Below are 18,496 nucleotides of genomic sequence, written 5' to 3'. Positions count from 1 at the left end.
TTGTCTAGCTCTGGAAATAATGTTTCTATTTGTATACGTACCAGCAATAATCCACATAATTTTTTTTTACTTTTGTCTTTTGGGGAGTTTTGCCTGGGATAGATCGGCTCAGCCAAAGTAGACAGGGATGGAAGAAGTTACAGAGATGGACTCTTTGATTGGTGTGTATGTGAAAAGAACAGCACTGAGCGCACATGTACAGAGAATATAAAAACACCTGTATTCCCCTTAAAACAACATCTTCAACACAATTTTGGGTTAAATATATATTCAGAACAAATAACAGAAGAAATGAAAATAGGCCAGTATCTCAACCTCACTTTTTTTAAACTTCACTTCTCAGTGACCTGTCAATCTGATGCAAATTGACAGGATAATTGATTTGTTACAGTACTAGGACTTGGAGATACAACTAGACCAATTGCAGCTAGGCAGAGGACACTATGACATCTTTATCCCCATGGTAATTCACAAATCTCAGAGCAGTAAATTACAGAAAAATGTTTGAAAGCCCCCGCTGTCTATGTTCCATTTGATACACATCTGTCAATCCTATTCTGTGCAAGGACAGCTTGAGAACTAGTGAGACTTTTTCAGCTACCAGGTATGTTTATTTCAGATCCTGTATTATTAGACAGTGGCTGAGAAATTTTTTTTGATCTTGTTTCCAGGCACAATGAACTTCTGCTACTTTTCTCCTCCAAGCAAGGTGAGCCTTCAAGCAGACCAGGAGATGAAGTTTGAATTGACGAACAGCTTTTTGGAAACATTTTCTCAAGACATCCCCAGATATCCCTGGCTGCTCAACATCCTGATCCACTACACATTCTTAAACATGTTAAGCAGATTTGTTTTCCACCTGCAATCAGCCTGTGAATTATCTGAGTGCTTCCAGAGGGGGCCTTGCTTTAACTGAATGGATAGCTGGCACCTGATACTGATGTCCTGTGCCAAACACTAACAGCCTGAAGCATGTGCCTGTTGAAACTACATCCCATGACATCGTTCATATGTAGAACTGTGTGCAAACACTGAAGCAGAGATGGGTTTGTAATAACATAGACTTCCCCAGCTATCATGAGGATTATTTCTTAGGAAGAAAAAAATGAATACATTTCAAAAATGGACAAGATGTAACAGAGGCAAATTAAATGCAGGTGGTAAGATGTCACAATTTCAAACACCAGTTGCTCAAATGCAAATACGATATCCTAATCACCATGTTCTGAAAACGAGTATTTAATTTAGACCAGAGTCTTTAAGTCAGAAAACAGAGAGATTGATTTCAGTAGGTAATGGGAACATGTAGCCCTTTGTAAACTCCCTCAGAAACTTGCCCTGAACCAATGAGGGAAAACAATTTCTCCTTCTCTCTCTTCCATTTAGATTCCTAAATAAAGATTTTTTTGAAGCTTGGGAATGCCAAATATGCAAGCCTTGAATGAAAGTCCTCACAACAATATAACTTCTGCATGTGCCAATTCTGTGATAATCCACTTAAATTCTGCAGAAAAAATGCTTTTAACTAAAAATATATAAATATATATCTATATCTATAGATATAGATATAGATATAGATATAGATATAGATATATATAAAAGCCCAAACCAACTCATACCAGCAGTGTGTTAAAAGGATGCCACCTACCGGGCACCTCATCAACCTCCAGCAAGAGTCCTGGAGAGGTAGGTGAAGTAGATCTGAAAAAAATGAAAAAGGCTGCTTTATAGGGTAGCTCCCTAAAACCGGCATAAGAAAATTAAAAATTAATACCTCTTGATGCTCTTTAAGCTCAGGGTTTCCCCCAAGCTCAAGGTTTTATTTCTTTTCTGACAGCTTTCTGATGCCTCTTTTTTTCTCCTGTAGTAGAAGCAGCAGCAATAGACATGTTTCATAAACATTTATTCTTTGTATTTTCCTATTAAATCTTCCCCTCTTGGTGCTTCTATTCCTGATGAGAGGGCTGCATCTTATCAATCTGTTTACCATTTTTTCCCTGTTCTCCTTCATTAGACTAACAGGTACTGTCCAGGCTTTCCATTGAAAACAAAATATGCAATATATACACACATATGCAGAGATGCACACAAGCAAACATGATGGAATTCATATCACGTTTTAGGGGAAAATCAGGCTGTGCTTTAGGTTCTGCTTGGTGCGGTCAAAAAGAAAAGTTAAAAAGAAGTTTCAGCTTTGAGTTTCTATTTCCTGGGTTTGTGAGATTATTTCAGCCCTGTTATTTAATTGTTCGGCCACTATATTCTGCTTCAACTATCAGGTCTCCTTGTTATTTACAGTATTGCTTTCTAGCAGGAAATTGTCAGGTATATTTATGTCTAACATCCCTTCCAATTGTGGAGTGCAAGATACCAGAAAAATCCTCAGAGCTGGAATGAGTGTATAGTCTCCATTAAACATAAACTTTCAGAAAAGTGTGTAGGTCTTGCCCACGTCTTGTTACAGAGTACAAACAAAACAGAGGGACACATTCTCATTTACCACTCAGACCTATTTATTCTATTCTAGCAGAGTTAAAAGACTTTGAAAGAAGCATGGATTACATTTATTCCTACCTTATCCAGATTCCTTTTCACTAACAGATTAATACAAAGTAATATTAATTATATAAGTAGATTGTAAGTCTTCGCATTGGATCCTATTCTCATTTTCACTATGTTCATTGTTTGCTACATTGGCAGTACAAAGAGGACTTCATATGAATCAACCCTTTTCAAGTAAGGGTTAAGGCTTTAATATAACAACAGTGTGATGTACAAGGGGTCACAGTGTTGGTTTACATAGTTTTAAAAGAAGTATCAATATGTCTTCTAAGAGTATCCTTCTTTTTGGAATTGGAAGAAGTATTTGGTGCAGTATCTGATGTGGTAACAGTACAGATGTGCTTTTTATCCATCAACACACAGTTCCTTCTTCTCACCCAAACTAGGGCATGCCTACTTACCTTGTTCTAACTTTGCACTCCATGGTAGCTCTATAATTTTTTACTAGTTCACTCCTACTACCATAGCACAGCAATCCAAGCCTAACCAGCACCTGGATGTCAGCAAGTCAAGACCACTCTTTAAATCCGTGTTCACAGAGCTTTCATGCCTGTGATTCTCAAAAGGAAAGACCGTGTTACAAGAATCTCAGAGCATATCCGCACAGTGGAGGGACAAGGCATCACATTTGTGGCAGGTTTGAGCGCGGGTACGTGTGTGTGCCCGTCTGAGAGCAGCACTGAGGCAGCCCGAGACAGCAAGTGGAGAGCGGGATCATCGGTCTGCAATGTCAGTCTGGCCCCCACCAGCACGGCTTGGAGCTGCACCGCTGCACCAGGCAAACCCCTGTCCCACAAGTCTGCTAGCCAGGAAAGGTGAAAGGGGTGCTGGCATCTAACTTCCCTAGATTACACTTTCTAAGGCCACCACACACAGCATCCATACTAGGAGTACCTGGGATCAGTCCAGTCTCCTCAGTAGACACCCAGATTAATTTTGTCAAGTATTTTTATTGTATTTTACCATTTTACTTCCAGGCATAAAAAGACAGATGCTCTGATTCCAGTCTCCACAACCACTGACTTAAATGCATTAATTCAGGCTAGTGATTCAAGTGGTTATGACTTATTTATGGAAATACCCATTTTACACTGTTTCACAATCCCTGAATAAAGAGTTCTGCCCAAGGGTAGCAGAAACTATGGGAAGAAAAATGCAAAAGAGAGGGTTTCTTTAATTATTAGCCAACCAGATTGGCTCTAAGCAGAATGGCAAAATAAGGTCTGTAAGCAGATGGGATAGGGGCCTTGTTTCAACGTGACAGGCATTGCATCATGCACAGAGACCATACTTTAAGAGTGTATCTCCTAGATACAGAAACTCCTAGTTCTACCTAAAAAAACAATGTAGAGAGATTTTCCTTTTTCTCCTCTTGAGAAATCACATAAGTCAGCTTGTATACTCAAGAAGTACTACATTTTTCCTGTCTGTATGGCAGTGCTTCTCAATTGCTCTATTTGCCTTAAAAAGTTTGCTTAGGATGAGGATACTATGGAAAATAGTTTGTGAAATGCTGCTTTATTAAATTATAAGAAAAAATATAAATTACTGATTTTAAGAACAGCAAATCTGTCTTCTCAAATTTTCCACCCTCAAGCTTTGACCATACCCAAGGATCATCCTGAAATATCGAAGAGAATTAAGAAGGAAGAAACTACTCAGGAATAATCATGTACAAATAAAGCAAAAAAGAGGAAGAGGAAAGACAGTTTTCTACTAGATTTTTCTCTCAAGTAAATGTGGGGATGGGTACCTGATATGGTCTCCAAGTCTCCCTCTCTTTTTTTACTTTTAACTGGGAGTTCTGTCATACATAATCCCATTGCTTTGTGATTCAGCAGATTTTGAGGAACTCAGTGCACCAAACAGGATTTCACCAGTCTGATAGTCCTCTTTTTATATACAGACATTGACAGAGGTATGAAACCCTATGAGAATTCTAGAGGTGTCTTAAGTATAGTAAACAAGTATCTTAGATATTTTACAGGATCCAATACTTTAACTACTTTGAATAGCAGATCACATCTTAGTTCCTGTCGCAGAAAAACCTGCCCCTGACATGTTTCAGTCTCTCTGACAGTGACGGCAGTGCTTCCAGCTACGGGAGCTAACTCATGCCCTAGCACCACTTCATTTCTCCTGCAGCGTGTAAAACCTGTTCTTAAAAAAATACCTTAAAAGGAATCAAAGTATGAAGAATAGAGTTGTACCTCTTTTGTCAGGCTAATGGTAATGATCTACAGAGAAAATGCGAGTTCTTCATGGACTAGCATTAAACCTGAACGCTAACAGACTGACTGTCAGACTGCCAGCTCCTTGAAGAATGATGAGCTTTATTCAGCAGCATTAAGATCACCTTAACATTAGCTCTCAACAGTATTCCAAGTATAACAGCGTTAGCTTTCTGGTGTTTGGTTTTTTTGTGTTGTTGTTGCTGTTTTTGCAGTCTAAGGCACTTAAATGTCTTCATTGTTTTTACTTTCCACCTTTGCTTTTACTAATGGATGAAATTTTTACCAAAGACTCTGAGTTCAATGGTGTTAAAAGATCTTCTAAAGAAAAACTTGGCCCTTGCCTGTGTTTGTAAATTACTTGCGTCCCTATGTCCTATAAGGTCTCTTGGAATCAAATTAATAAAACCAAATTCAGGTAATAAAGTCATAATTAAAGCCTCCCCAGATTATAAAGGTAACTCCAAAGTTAGAAACTACTAGCATAACCCTTATTTAGCCTTTTTGAGAACAGTTACTACAGTTTTAATTGCTAGTCCTCACACTTCTTTTTCCCTTGGAATCCTTCCCTGGGTTTTTAAGAATGAACAGTGCCCACTTGCTGAAAAGTGATTCAGTACTTTATCACTGGTAGTCAGTGGATTTCATTTATTGTACATACATAAAACCTTTCATGGTAAACAGATTTATTCATTTTTTACATGGCTTTTTCCTTGGTGCTCAGTACTGCAGTATAAATGCTTCACTGACAAATAATTAACCTCCAAACTACTGCTGTTTGGTGAGATAGCATTATCGTGATTTCACAGATGAGGAGCCAGTGCTGCATTGATGGGTTGGCATTTTTTTCCTTAACCAAAGACTTCTAAAAGTTACTACCTGCTTTCAGTAGCTCAGCATATCATACACATGAAGGATAAAGAAGCAATATCTAAGACATGGAAGGAAAAACATTTAAAAGATAGCTGACAGTGAATTGTGTTTTTGTAAATGTTGCATAAATGTACATCACCATTACAATGTCCACAGCTCATGCAGCACATCCTGTAGAGGTATTTTCCCATGGAATGTTGCCTTTTATTTCAAGGTAAACTGTGTCTCTATTTTCTAAATTTCCTAGGCCATTTTTGAATTGCACACAAAAACCTGTTCCTCCTTCAAGTTCTTACAGAGATGAAATAATTTCTGCTGTTTAGCAGGTGAGTTGCTGACCCTACTCTGAGTTTAATTTCCTTTGGGAAGATCAGTGCTTTCAGCTCTTTTCCTTTCTTCCATTTTTGGACATGCCTGGATGCCTCCTTTCAAGACCACAGTAATTCCCTGAGTCATAGAATAAAATTGGCTGTAAAGGACCTCTGGAGACTACCTAGTAAGCCCCCTGCTCAAAGCAGGGCTAACTTCAAAGATAGATCTGCTTATTCAGGGTCATATCCAGGCTAGTTTGAATCTCCCCAAAGATGGGAATTCCACAGCTTCTCTGGGAAATCTGTTCCAGTGCTCTACTGTTACCACTCATCTACTTGCTAATGATTAAGATCTGACTCTGATTTCAAAATGCCCCCACTATCATGTGATTAACACTATTGGATTTTAGTGACATTCACTCTGGTAAGAGTGTGAGACATTCTGCTATTTCAAGACCTTTCTTTTTCAATATATCTTGCGCAGACAATTTGCCAGCAGATTTTCTGAAACAGTGCCTTCTGGATAAAGTGTTGGAAAGCACTAATTAGCTGCTCTCCTCGTCCTATCTGACTTTCCACTATCAAACTGTGCATCTAGCATAATGAATTTGGTTGTTAGTGAAGGCCTGAAAGTGATGACATTTAGCATGAGTGGGTTGTTTTGTTTCTGTCTCATTGCATGATTGTTCTTGTGTTGATTTGTTCTTGATTCATCACCTTAAAGATCTTTAATATCTATGCACACATGGAATACCCTATCATTTTTCCTCTCTACTGCCATTATCAAGTGCACCCCTTCCCATGGCTTCTTCACTTTTCTAATCAACATCTTTATTGCCAAGGGGCTCGCAGTGGAAATAGCTCTCACAGTGCAGTGCTCTTCTGGTACCGCCTTCTAGGTAGATTCTGCAGCAAGCAGTTGACATCCTCTGTCTTCAAACCCACTCATAAACTTAGTATTACACAGGCCTGCCAAGCTACATATTCTTTTCCAGTTTTCACTGCTTTTAATGTATTTATCAAATTTAATGTATAGCTAAACTTTACATGCAAAATTATTTCTGCAGGAGTGTATGTTATAGAGATTATCTGGAGGTTTACTTGCATCTTTGGACTTTTATCTGCATAGAATAAATGTTCTTGTATACTACTAGCCGTTTTTTGTGCCACAGATTCAATTTTTCCTGAAATCAGTCCCAAAACTTGTACCCCAATACTGATGCTCATTTTTATGGCTATTTTTTCTTAATTTATTTGAAAAGATATATGTTTCACCACTATAAATCTCCTTTTTTTAACAGCAACACTGCTGCTGGCTGCTTTCCCCAGCGACATTCTTCAGCTGCACACTTTTCACCTTTGATCTCCTCAGTTTGCTTTGCAGTATTTAGCATACATATTCTTAAACACCTGCTTTTCATTTTTCATTTTATGATACTTCCATGCTCACTGGCAACTTGCTGGGTTTGTGGCTCTGGAGTATGCTTCTAATGTGAACTGTGGCTGGTGCTTCTCTCTGGGACTATGCACACAAATGATGACTGACCCACATTTTATCATCTACATGTCATCACCACTACTGAAATGTCCTCTCATCTGATCTGTATCTTCTCTGGATATTCTAGTGGTATTCTAGGATGTTCAAGTCTCCTCCACTAACATACATATTTTTATTTCATTTTCACCTCTCCTCAGCAAAACCAGTCATTTTGTAATGAGTTTCAGCTGGCTGATTCACGGACACCAAAGGACTCAGTAGGTACTCAGCTTTCCTAAGATTTCTTTGCTCAACAGAGAACTTCTCTCTCTGAAACCACATACTTCAAATTGCTCTGTCTATCCACATTTTTTCTGTCAGCTTCAGAACTTTTGCCTTATAGACATCTATAAATCTTTGCATCTCTCTGTACAAAAGAATATGAGAAACAGGATCTTCCTCATTCTTTGCCTGAAGTCCAGCAAAAAAATATATTCCATCAACCAAAGTTGTGCATTAAATGAAGCTTTCTTCTTTCAAAAGGTCTATGCTTCTTGCTTTTTTCTTGTGAGGAACATAAAATTTCTCCAGTTTCTGTCTGTGAGCTTGGTTTAGATTATTGCCATAAAGACTGGTACATGGCTCACAGTCTGCAAGCCCTGCTCACACACTAAATGCCCTGAACTAAACAGAGCTGCTTAAGTTAATTAGCTTTTCAGATAGCTTCTGTACCCTACCCACTGAAGCTTGGCACAATAAACCCATGAAGAATAAATATCACCATCTTAAGATCATTATACCAGTGTTTTAGCTACACATGGTGAAAATGGTTCATGAAAGAACCTTTAAACTCTGCTGCAAAAGGTCCTCACCAGAAATCTTCACAGATGTGGGCTGACAGCAGAATACAGGTGAGACTCTGGCAGGTCATGTATGACTGGTGCATTGTCAAGGGTATTGCCTCTTTCTACTCTGAGCTTCTCCATTATAAACCTTTTATGTTGTACTCCTCTCTCCTCCCAGATATTAGCTGTTTCTTCCCATCTATTTCCACTCTCCATTCTTTCAGTACCATTTACAATTCCTAGTCAGACGAAGTTCCTGCCAAGCTTTCTGCCACTGCAGTTCAAATATCTTTTCCAGGCCTTCAGTTTCTCCCCTTAACTCTCTCATTTTCCTGGCTTCATGACTCCAGTATATATAGTGGGGAAGGGGGAAGATAATTCTGTCTCTTCCAATGCATCTTCCTCCTGATGTTCTGATGTCCTGCAAGTTCCTACCCTGGCTAGCCTCTAAATGGAAATGTCAGTGGTGTTCAGGTATCAGTTTCTCCCAGATCATTCAACATGTTGTTCAAGCTTGTCCTTCTCAAATGACTCCTGCCCCAAACTCCACTGGTCCTCAGTACTAACTCCTAATTCCAGGATGCCTCTTCCATGTATGAAACCATTTCCATTTTTCCACACTGTTTACACCTCTTCCTGCTCTTCTTTTGTACTTTAGATGTGTTCTAACTGCTCTGTCTTAGGCAGCACAAACTGGCTTATGCTACCTCAAAACTGTGCCTGCAGATGAAAGCTCTGGAAGATCTGGGCTGTACATGTGTGGGTGTGTTCTTACACAAATGTAGAAGGTTCAGTCTTGACTCAGAAGCCATCTACTGCCAAGTCCATTTTCCACCGCATGGTAGCACAAGAACTTCTCAGGCAAAAAGAGCGACCAGAACTTGCGAACGTAAGCAAAGCAATATATCACGCACTGGAGGAGATCTTCAGAGGCTGTGAAAATTATCTGGCTAAAACTTTCCAAATAAGTCCAACAGACTGAAGATAGAGACACTTTTTTTTTTTAAAGTAATTACGCATTGTGAATAGGGCTGTTTTCTCTCCCAATATCTCCTCTAGTCTGTTGCATCCTTGTCTGTCCAAACCATGTCTGCTGTTGAGTTCGACACTTATTGTACTACTGTGAAATTTTTAAAATTAAAATAGTATTTTAATATAAATTTTTTTATACATAACCGAAATTTTGATCACTTGTAGAAGTATTTTTATAATGATAGTAAAACCCAGATTTTATTTTTAAAATCCTGTAATTAATTTATATGTTTAATTTTCACTTAAAAAAAATTTGAACATTTTCAATAGTAAAATCAGTTCTGAAATGCAATTTCTTAAATTATACACTAAAGTAATCGGCATAACTAACTGTCTTTAAATATTAAACCCATGTGATTTCTCCACGTGGAATTACACATCAATTGAAAAAACCATAATTCATCACTTCAAGAAACCTCTCATCAAATATGTTCTTTGATGTGGTCTGATATGTCTGCAACATTTGATGATCCCCATTGTGGTATATAATATACTGACCATACATTGCAAGTTATTTACATAAGTAGATAAACTATAGGCTTTGAGACTAATAAAGCACTGTCCCAATATTTTGCAAGAGGATGGAGACACCTTCACTTAGTATTTGAGGTTCCTCAGGATCCTTTCTGCCCACAGTGTATACACACCTCCTTCTGGCTTAATCACACTCATTTCTCATGCACTGTAGGCCATTAAGCCCCACTTCCTCTTATTAAAGGGGAGGCTGCTAGTTTAAATACAACGATTTGTGTATTTCTGCCACTGTGCAGACAACTCAAACAGTTACAGCAATGACAAAATGCTGGAGTGGGCTTGGATTATTATTCTGCGTGTAAATCTGAGCAGCAGATGAAAAAAAGTGATAAATTTATTTGGTGACTACCTACTGGCTTCTCCAGTGATGACCTCTGATTACCTCAGGCATTTGATGGGATAAACACTTTTCTTCCAAAACACTGCAGATCTGGTTGCCAATAAGTCAGCAGGCATTTAAGCACTTATCAATCTACACATACTTGTTTTCTTTTCAGTGCTGAAATTACTCCAGTCTTTAGGAAGCATACACTATCAAATGCCCTGAAACAAAAACAAAAAATGCAAGAAAAACCAGCTGACAAGAAAATACTGGGTTTGCTTTACCTGTGAGAACATATGGTAACAATGATTATTATTTATTACTTGATCCTGCTTCAACCCAAAATGTTCTTGGCAACATTTGAACACAGAAGAAAACATTGTATTGTAACAAAAAACAGCTCAAAGGCTTAAAAGAGTCAGGCCCTTCAGCAGTCTGTAGTAGTGGAAATGATCCCCAGAACATTAAAGGAAGTCTCCACTCACACAATTTGTTCCCCATCACCGAGTTTTAATCAAGACCAGGGCTTAAAAGACTTGCTGAACTCCAAGCACTACAACTCTGCACAGTCAGGAGTCCGTGATCAGCTGCCTATGGGTTACTCTTTCACTTTCTCAATGTTCTTAAACACTCAAGCAAAGCCAAAGATTTACCAGAGATTCTCTAAGCTAGTTTGACTAAACTTCCCTCTGAACTGTAAATGGAATTTCCCCTGATGCAATATCGGTAAATGGAGGACAGACCTGTCTATTGGTTAATGAGGCATTTTGTAGGATAACTTCCCAGCTCATCTCTACCACTAAATGCTCAGGTGCATATAGCATTCAAAACACCTCTTTCTTCTGAGTTTTCCCTTTCCTCCAAAACATTTCATTCTTTAAATTTTGTGTTATTTGATGCAATTTCTGCATCCCATACCCTTCAGTCCTAATAGTGTTTCCACCTCTGCAGCAACAGCACAGCTGAGGATAACAGCAGTAAATCTTCTGTTCCCCTTCTGTATGGTTTTGCAGACAGAAGAAAATGAAGATCCCATTAGGTGCTGGTTTGACTGGTGAGAACAGGTGTTGTTATCAAGAGGGATACAACTTTTAGTCATATGAGGACATTCATCAGTCTTAGACACTGTTTTTTACCAAATCCAAGAAACCTTTAGAAAGTTTCTCTAAGCAGTCTGAGTAGTGAAGGTGTGAGCATCCTCTATCTCCTGTCCTTCAATATTCAAGGCTGGATGAGATTGCACACAGCATGTTTAAGAGTATGAAATGCTCACCCTGTTTCAGGCTGCATAGTATAGTCTGGAAAGAGACTATCACAACAATGTAATGATCATTTAACGTCTTTTGGTGTTTATTTTACTCCAGTGGATGATGATAGCCCATAACATAGAAAGTACTGTAACTTTATGGGACAGCATTCATACCTCTTGCATGAAGAATCATACTTATCCATTAAGAGATGTTTACCATTTGCTTGTTAGCTGGCATAAGGCAAATTACACCATCACTTCTCAACAGTGAAAAGGGAGTGCAATGCAAGAGAAGGGCCTAGTGATGAAGCACCTGCACAGCACAGGTAACTAAGACTACAGAACACAGGCTACAGACTAAGGCTACTAAGGTCACTAAGATTATGTGAATAGAGACAGCAATCAAAAAATAAAGTTGGAAAAAATCAAATGGTGATAGGTCTGCTCAAAAGAATGTAGCTTGTGCAAAATAAAGTGAGACATAAAGAGATCCTGTACTGAAGGAAGTGTAAAACATCACCAGTTTGGCAGTTTACCCCCATTACCAGTGGGGGTAAATTTAAACAGAAAAATCATTTTTAGGGCTCATGTTGCTTCTTCACAGATCACAGACCATATCCAGCATGGTCTTGAGCACTTCCAAGTATGCAGCACCCACAACTTCTCTGGGCAGTCTGCTTTAGATTCTCACCGCTCTCATCATAAAGTTTTTTCCTGTTACACAATCTAAACATGCCCTCTTTCAGTTTAAAGCCATTCCCCTTTGTCCTATCACTACATGCCCTTGTAAAATGTCACTCTCCAGCCCTCTTGTTTTAGGTACTGGACCCGTTTTAGGTACTGGAGGGTGACTATAAGGTCTCCCTGGAGCTTTCTCTTTTCCAGGCTGAACAGCCCCAACTCTCTCAGTCTATCTTCATGGCAGAGATGTTCCAGACCTCTGATCAACTTCACATCCCTCCTCCATAACTGCTCCAACAGGTTCACATCCTTCTTGTGTTAGTGGTCCAAGAGCTGGATGCAGCACTGCATGTGGGGTCTCACAAGAGCAGAACAGAGCAGGAGAATCACCTCCCTTGACCTGTTGGTCACGCTGCTTTCTGTGCAGCCCAGGAAATGTCTGGCTTTCTGGGCTGCACAGGAACATTGCCAGCTCATGTTGAGGCTCTCTCCAACCTGGTATTCTATGATTCACTTAAATCATGATATCTAGATTTGCTACAGAACTGCTCTGGCACACAAAACTTGTAGGGAAGATAAAGATACAAACAAAATACAACTGCAGAGGTACCTGTGATTTTTCTAAGTAGTTAACACTCACTGCTGATATCAGCTGGAGGAAAATCAAGACTAAAAATGGAGTCATCCATCTGCATACATCATAGCTTAGATGCTACAGTCACTTGAGCTTTCTGATGTTAGAGTATGCCTCAGCGCTGCCTGAGAGAAACAGAAGTGGCTAATTCACTCCATGAATTTCTTAAGTCTTTGGCTACCTTTCTCTCTCTTTCACTGAGCTCTAAACAGTGCCATGAATTACAGCAGTTTTTGTTATGTGAGCATTGAAAAGTAAGTAAATATTTCATTATTAAAAAAACACAAGCAGAAAATGTAGTTGACCTTTGAAGGGACACTGTGCCAAACGTGGAGTCTCATTGCAGTCACTAATAAAAGGTAAAACAGTTCAGTTTAACAAGTATACCTCAGCACAGTCTTAATCATGAAGCTTTGACATCTCTGTAATGGCAATACTGCATTTTCAGAGGCATTTAATATATTTAAAAGAGGTATTTTTAATTGTCAGCTTAATTCTGAGAAGACAACTCTGAAGATAAGGCACAATTCATCTTGACTCAAGCAACCTCCAAATATGTCTGTAAACTCACTTGGCATTGCCTGCAGACTGTTTAATTTCTAGAAGAAGTAACCAGAATAAAAATCTTTTTTTTCTAATTGTGGAGGGGCAGTTAGTCACTTTGTAGAGCACCCAGGAAGAGAAAGGCATTTGAAACACCTCCTTTTGAATAATAACAATTTTATAACCCCTGCTTTACCCCAAAGTAATGAGGACATCACAAAATAAACACGTCAAAGCCACCAACAAGTTTACATCCTGTCTTAATGCTCCTTAAAAGTACAAACCACTAGAGCTATCTTGAATAAAATACAGTGAAACCATAGATTTAGAAATTCTGCAGAATTTATCAAATGTATTATTCATCTATCTCTTGGCAATAGTTAACATTATTCATCAAAAACCACAGGCAAAGTGATTTGGTTCTTATATACACTGCTGGATACGACCAAATAAGAAGTTATTTGCTAAACAGTGTCATATAAAACTGCAATACTGAAATGTGACATATTATACAGAAATGCATGCTTATTAAAAGAAGAAACAACACTCCTAAGAGTGTGGTGAGAACAGCTATTTCTGCCAAATCTGTGTCAGGTCTTCTATATCATAAATGACAAAAAAGCCAGGGTCCAGATGCCACTGCATGTTACCTTTCCTGAACCCCACAGGGTTACTGTGGAAAAAGGAGTATGGCCATCATGTTGAGATGCAGTGGATAAGATGCACTTACATGAACTGCATTTTTCAGTTGGTTTTGTGTACAACATCTACCAGTAAGAAAATTAGTACTGCCCCATCAGTCCATCTCCCGGACCCAGGAGTCTTCCTCCCCACTAGGTTCCCTTGGTCTCTGGTGCACAGGTTAATCTGATCCTTGTGGAAAGCCACCTTTCAGGACTACTCTTCAGTATGTAACCTGCTAAAACCAGTTCTAGTTCTCCTGTCTACCATATGACCCTAATTCAGAAGGCATTTTGGGAACCATGGAAAAACATATGGCAGCACACCTCTGATGTGCTTTGTATCTACTCTTGTTTCCAGTGCTATTCTCTATCAACTATGACCAATGACTCCACTTTCTTCTTATGGCTGAACACCCAAATTTCTGGTACTTCCTTGGTTTAGTGGTAAATCTTTGCATACATGCATACAAAGCAGCACAAAGAGTCAAAAGGAGCTCACTGCCAGAGGGCAACTACCACCCCCAGGTCCTTCCCACTCTTCCCGACCGAGAGTCACCTCAAAAGCATGGAGCCAACAGAACAGCTCACAGGCTCTCTGGTAAGGCAAGACCATAGCCTTGGTTTGTTCAGAAGATGGCCTGAAGGATTCCTGTGGTATCTATGGATACCACCTTGACTAAAAAGGTGTCCAGCTGAAACATGGCTGTAACTACACTTGGCAGGAAACATGTATTTTCCGGATGTAACTTCCAGGTGACTATCAAGCCCAATGTTGTTAGCAGTGCCCATTCTTAAATGAGATGTGGCCAACTACCTCTGCCATTGTTATCTTGTATTAGGTAGCTCGTCATGTGAGCAATTCAGTGTGTCTCTTCACTTAAGTTACTAAGTAATTCACTCCATTGAAGTGACTAAAAGCAATATCAAATGGAAAGTGGGTAGAAGAGCAAAAATCAATATAAAACAATGTGTAATTATGTGCTGTTCTATGGAAGGCCAACGCTAGTAAATATGGAGATTAATACTGAAGAAAACGAGATCAGAGGAAAATAACATACAACCTTAAGGCATTGGTCATTCATTTCTGGGTACCTTTATCAAAGAATAAACTAACATTCAATCCTGTTAAAAGGTGCTCATTCTACCACTGTTAGGTACTGAGTATTCATGTTTCAGACTGAGATCATGATCTGGCCTTCAGCTAGATGTCTTAGACCTTCATGACTATTTACACTGCAAAATTTTCAAGGGAGTGAATTTAACTCTGTGTTTGCAGTTCTAGGTAGGGACCTAACTGGATGCCACTCTAACACAAACAATGGTTGAAAGTGCTCAGCACGTAACAGCGTTGCTCCTGAAAGGCCAAGGTACGATCTGTGCTGGCATTAATATGAGTTTCAATATTGACTGCAATGACAACAGTTAGGGCCCTAACATTTATTACCAGAAATAAAACAAAACTGAGTTTACCAGCTTACTAATATGCAGAACCAATTATCACTTTCAAAACTGAATTTCATGGTATTTGCTAGCGTAACTTTCTGTCAAGTACAGCTCAATTATTTAGTTGCTTATTTTCCCAAAACTTCTATTTGCATGTATTATTTTTAAAATAAGCATAGAAGAGTATTTTTTTTTCTATCTACTGATTTTTAAGGAACTTTGAGTCACGATACACTCTCTCTTCCTCCATTTTCACTTATACAAAACTAGTAGGAATTACTGGCAGCTATGTTGGTCATGCCAATATTATTTTGTAATGGGACTTGCATGTAGCTTCTTATAGGTCCACAGATACAGATTTAAAATTAACTGGCTACGTTTTAAACATTTTTTCATTTTATCTTGATCTAGAAGAGACCTGAAATAAAAATAATTCAGCAAACCCTCTGTAGAACATTGTTTTCATCTTTAATGAAAATTCTCAACTTTTTTAGATGCTTTTCAAAACCATTCAGCTGTAGACAAGCAAAGAAAAAGGTTTGCTAAACTAGATTCTGTCAGTTTATTAAGCTAATGTTTGTGAACACATTATTCATTAATATTTCAACAAGGTTTTTAGAAAAGATGCTTCTGTTCATTCATCTCCCAACAAAGCTTATGAACTGCAGGGAACTAAACTGTAACATGGCTCAGTTGTTTGCTGACATTTTTATAGTAAGTCTAATATTTAGCAGTTTACTTCTTTGCCACAAACAACATAATCAGAAAACATCCCTGTGCTGCCAGAATATCTCGGTTAAAATGTGGTGCATATGTAAACTGCAATCCAACTTTTTTATGATTGAGTGATCAAGTCTGATGAAACATAAAAATTGGAGTGTAAGACAAATCTGAACTGCCTGCTCCTCTTGAAAGCACAATACAGTTTATTCTATATAGTTTTTTTAAACAAGTATTAAGACCTATGTGGCTCTTATCCATGATTCTAGAGCAGTACTATGTAGAGTTGTTTGAAGTGCCATCACCAGTGAAATTTAAACATTGCCACTTGAATTTCTAACTAAATTTGGCTGGCACTCACTATAAATTATAATGAAGACCTACAGTGAAACGCACCCTTTGAAGGAGTTAATTGGGATTTTGCCGTTGATCTTAACAGGACCAACATCTACTCAAGATTTCTAAGTTTTTCATACTCTAGTACATGCCAGTAGGTACAGAAACACAGTATTCTAATTAATTCAGAACTATTTCATCCCAGCTAGCATATGACAGCCACAGTAAGCATCAGAGTGGTAGCTCAGCAAAAGTTGCCTACCGGCAAAGGTTGTCATATGTCTGAAGAAATTAAAATGAAGTATTAGCTCTCCTGTATTTAATTTACCTACTTGACAATTATGCCTAGGATTCCGAGTGGTGAATTAAATTTCCTGTTCAGCTCAACACCACCTGCACTTTGAGCTGTTGGTAGCAAAGAAATGTTATTCTGGGCAGCCGTGATACACGCAGCCCTAGAGCAGCGTAGGGACCCTTTCACTGACCAAATGCAAGGGTTCCCCCCACAATATCATCCTTCAACCACTGAAGAGGAAAAGGAGAAGAAGCAAGACCTTAATTTCATTCAGCGCCTATAAAAAAGCAAAGGCACTATAATGTGATGCCTCGTTTAATTCATTCTAAACTCCCTCTAATCAGACTACTTAACTCTAAAGTGCACAGTCCTGAGAAGAATATCACACACCACATTACCCTTAAGAAGTTCAAGTGTTACCAGTGTATGTAAAAGCTTGGTAGGAAGACATCTGTTACATATCGACAACATTGACTTCAAGAGGTCTTAGGATACACATCTTTCTATTTACTCTTCTTATGAATGATTTTTTCATTCATCATTTCAGCTACAATTGCCATTCTGTTACTAAAATAAACCAGAAGCTTTTCTCTTTCCTCTGCATAATTGTTAACTACATTAACCTTGTCAAAAAAAAAACCCACAATGAAATCAATATAGCAATTTAAAGACAAAATTGGCAGGCACTATATTGTACTTGGACACATCCAGTAAAGAGCCTCATACATCAATCTACCGTCACCAATGGAAATATTCTGAAACCTACTAATGTTGTTTATTACATTTGCGGTGTGAAACGCCAAAGTAAGTACAGATATCGGTCCAGCAGATGAAAAATAACACGGAAATGATATCTGATATGCCTGAGGAGCACGAACTAGTGACTCAGGTGTAATTTAAACGCCCTGTACTTCCAGTACGGAGAGTGGCTGCTCTCTGTACAATACGGTACCAGCAGCGACCTGCTCGCCAGTGCAGAAACCGCAGTGGAAACTCCGGGGTCCACCGTGCCCCGTCCCCGCGCTGCGCCCCGACCGCCGGCGCCGGGCAGCGGCGGCCGGCCGTCCCTCGCCCCTTCCCCCGGGGTGCACCGCACACGCCGTCGCAGCGGGTCGGAGCTCCTACAACCCAGTCCCTCTCTCCCCCCTGTTTTTGGGTGCACTGCCAGCCAGGGGCTGTGTTCCCCCGGTACCCCCGCTCCCTGCCTGTCCCGCGGGTTCGCTGGACCCGGCGCCTCTCTCGCCCCTCCTGCCCCGCGGCCGCTGTCCCGGGGGCGGCGGGTGGGGAAGGGCAGGCGGCGAAGGTGCCGGGACTTACGGTGGCAGCGCTACCGGCGCTGGCGCGGCACCTCTCCCGGCCTCCCGTCACCTCGGGCCACCTCCGCGGCGGCTCCGCGCCCGCACCGGAGCAGCCCGGACGTCCCTTCACTCCTCGGAACGGCGCATGGCGCTGCCCGCTCCCCGACACCCGCCCGGTGGGTCCCCGCGGCCCGGAGGGGGCGGACAGGCACTAGCCAGGGTCGAGCCCCTCCGGCGGGGCTGCGCCTCGGGAAGCATCTGCCTCCTCTCTCCCGCGACGCGCCCAGTCCCCGCTCCACCCCGGGCGCGGCGGGGCTTCGCGCCGACGTCGGTGCGGGGCGGCCGGAGCCCGCCCGGCGGCGGCGGCAGCGCCTCCCCCGCCCCCGCCTCCCCGCGGCTCCCGGCGCTGCTGCCGGCGGGGCGGCCG

General features: G+C 40.3%; 1 protein-coding gene across 1 annotated transcript in view; it reads right to left on the bottom strand.

Moving 5' to 3' along the window:
* Positions 1-18,392, bottom strand: part of CALCR (calcitonin receptor) — a 156,303-nt gene extending 137,911 nt beyond the window's left edge. Inside the window, exon 1 of the mRNA XM_039549564.1 lies at positions 18,089-18,392. The gene's annotated coding sequence lies outside the window, so the exon portion shown is untranslated. The remainder of the gene's footprint in view (positions 1-18,088) is intronic.
* Between the last annotated feature and the right edge of the window lie 104 nt (positions 18,393-18,496).

This window comes from Corvus cornix, chromosome 2 (assembly GCF_000738735.6).
Source record: "Corvus cornix cornix isolate S_Up_H32 chromosome 2, ASM73873v5, whole genome shotgun sequence".
In the NCBI taxonomy this organism is placed as follows: domain Eukaryota; kingdom Metazoa; phylum Chordata; class Aves; order Passeriformes; family Corvidae; genus Corvus; species Corvus cornix.
The sequence above is the reverse complement of the archived record's forward strand: the minus strand, read 5'-3'. Positions and strand labels throughout refer to the sequence as shown.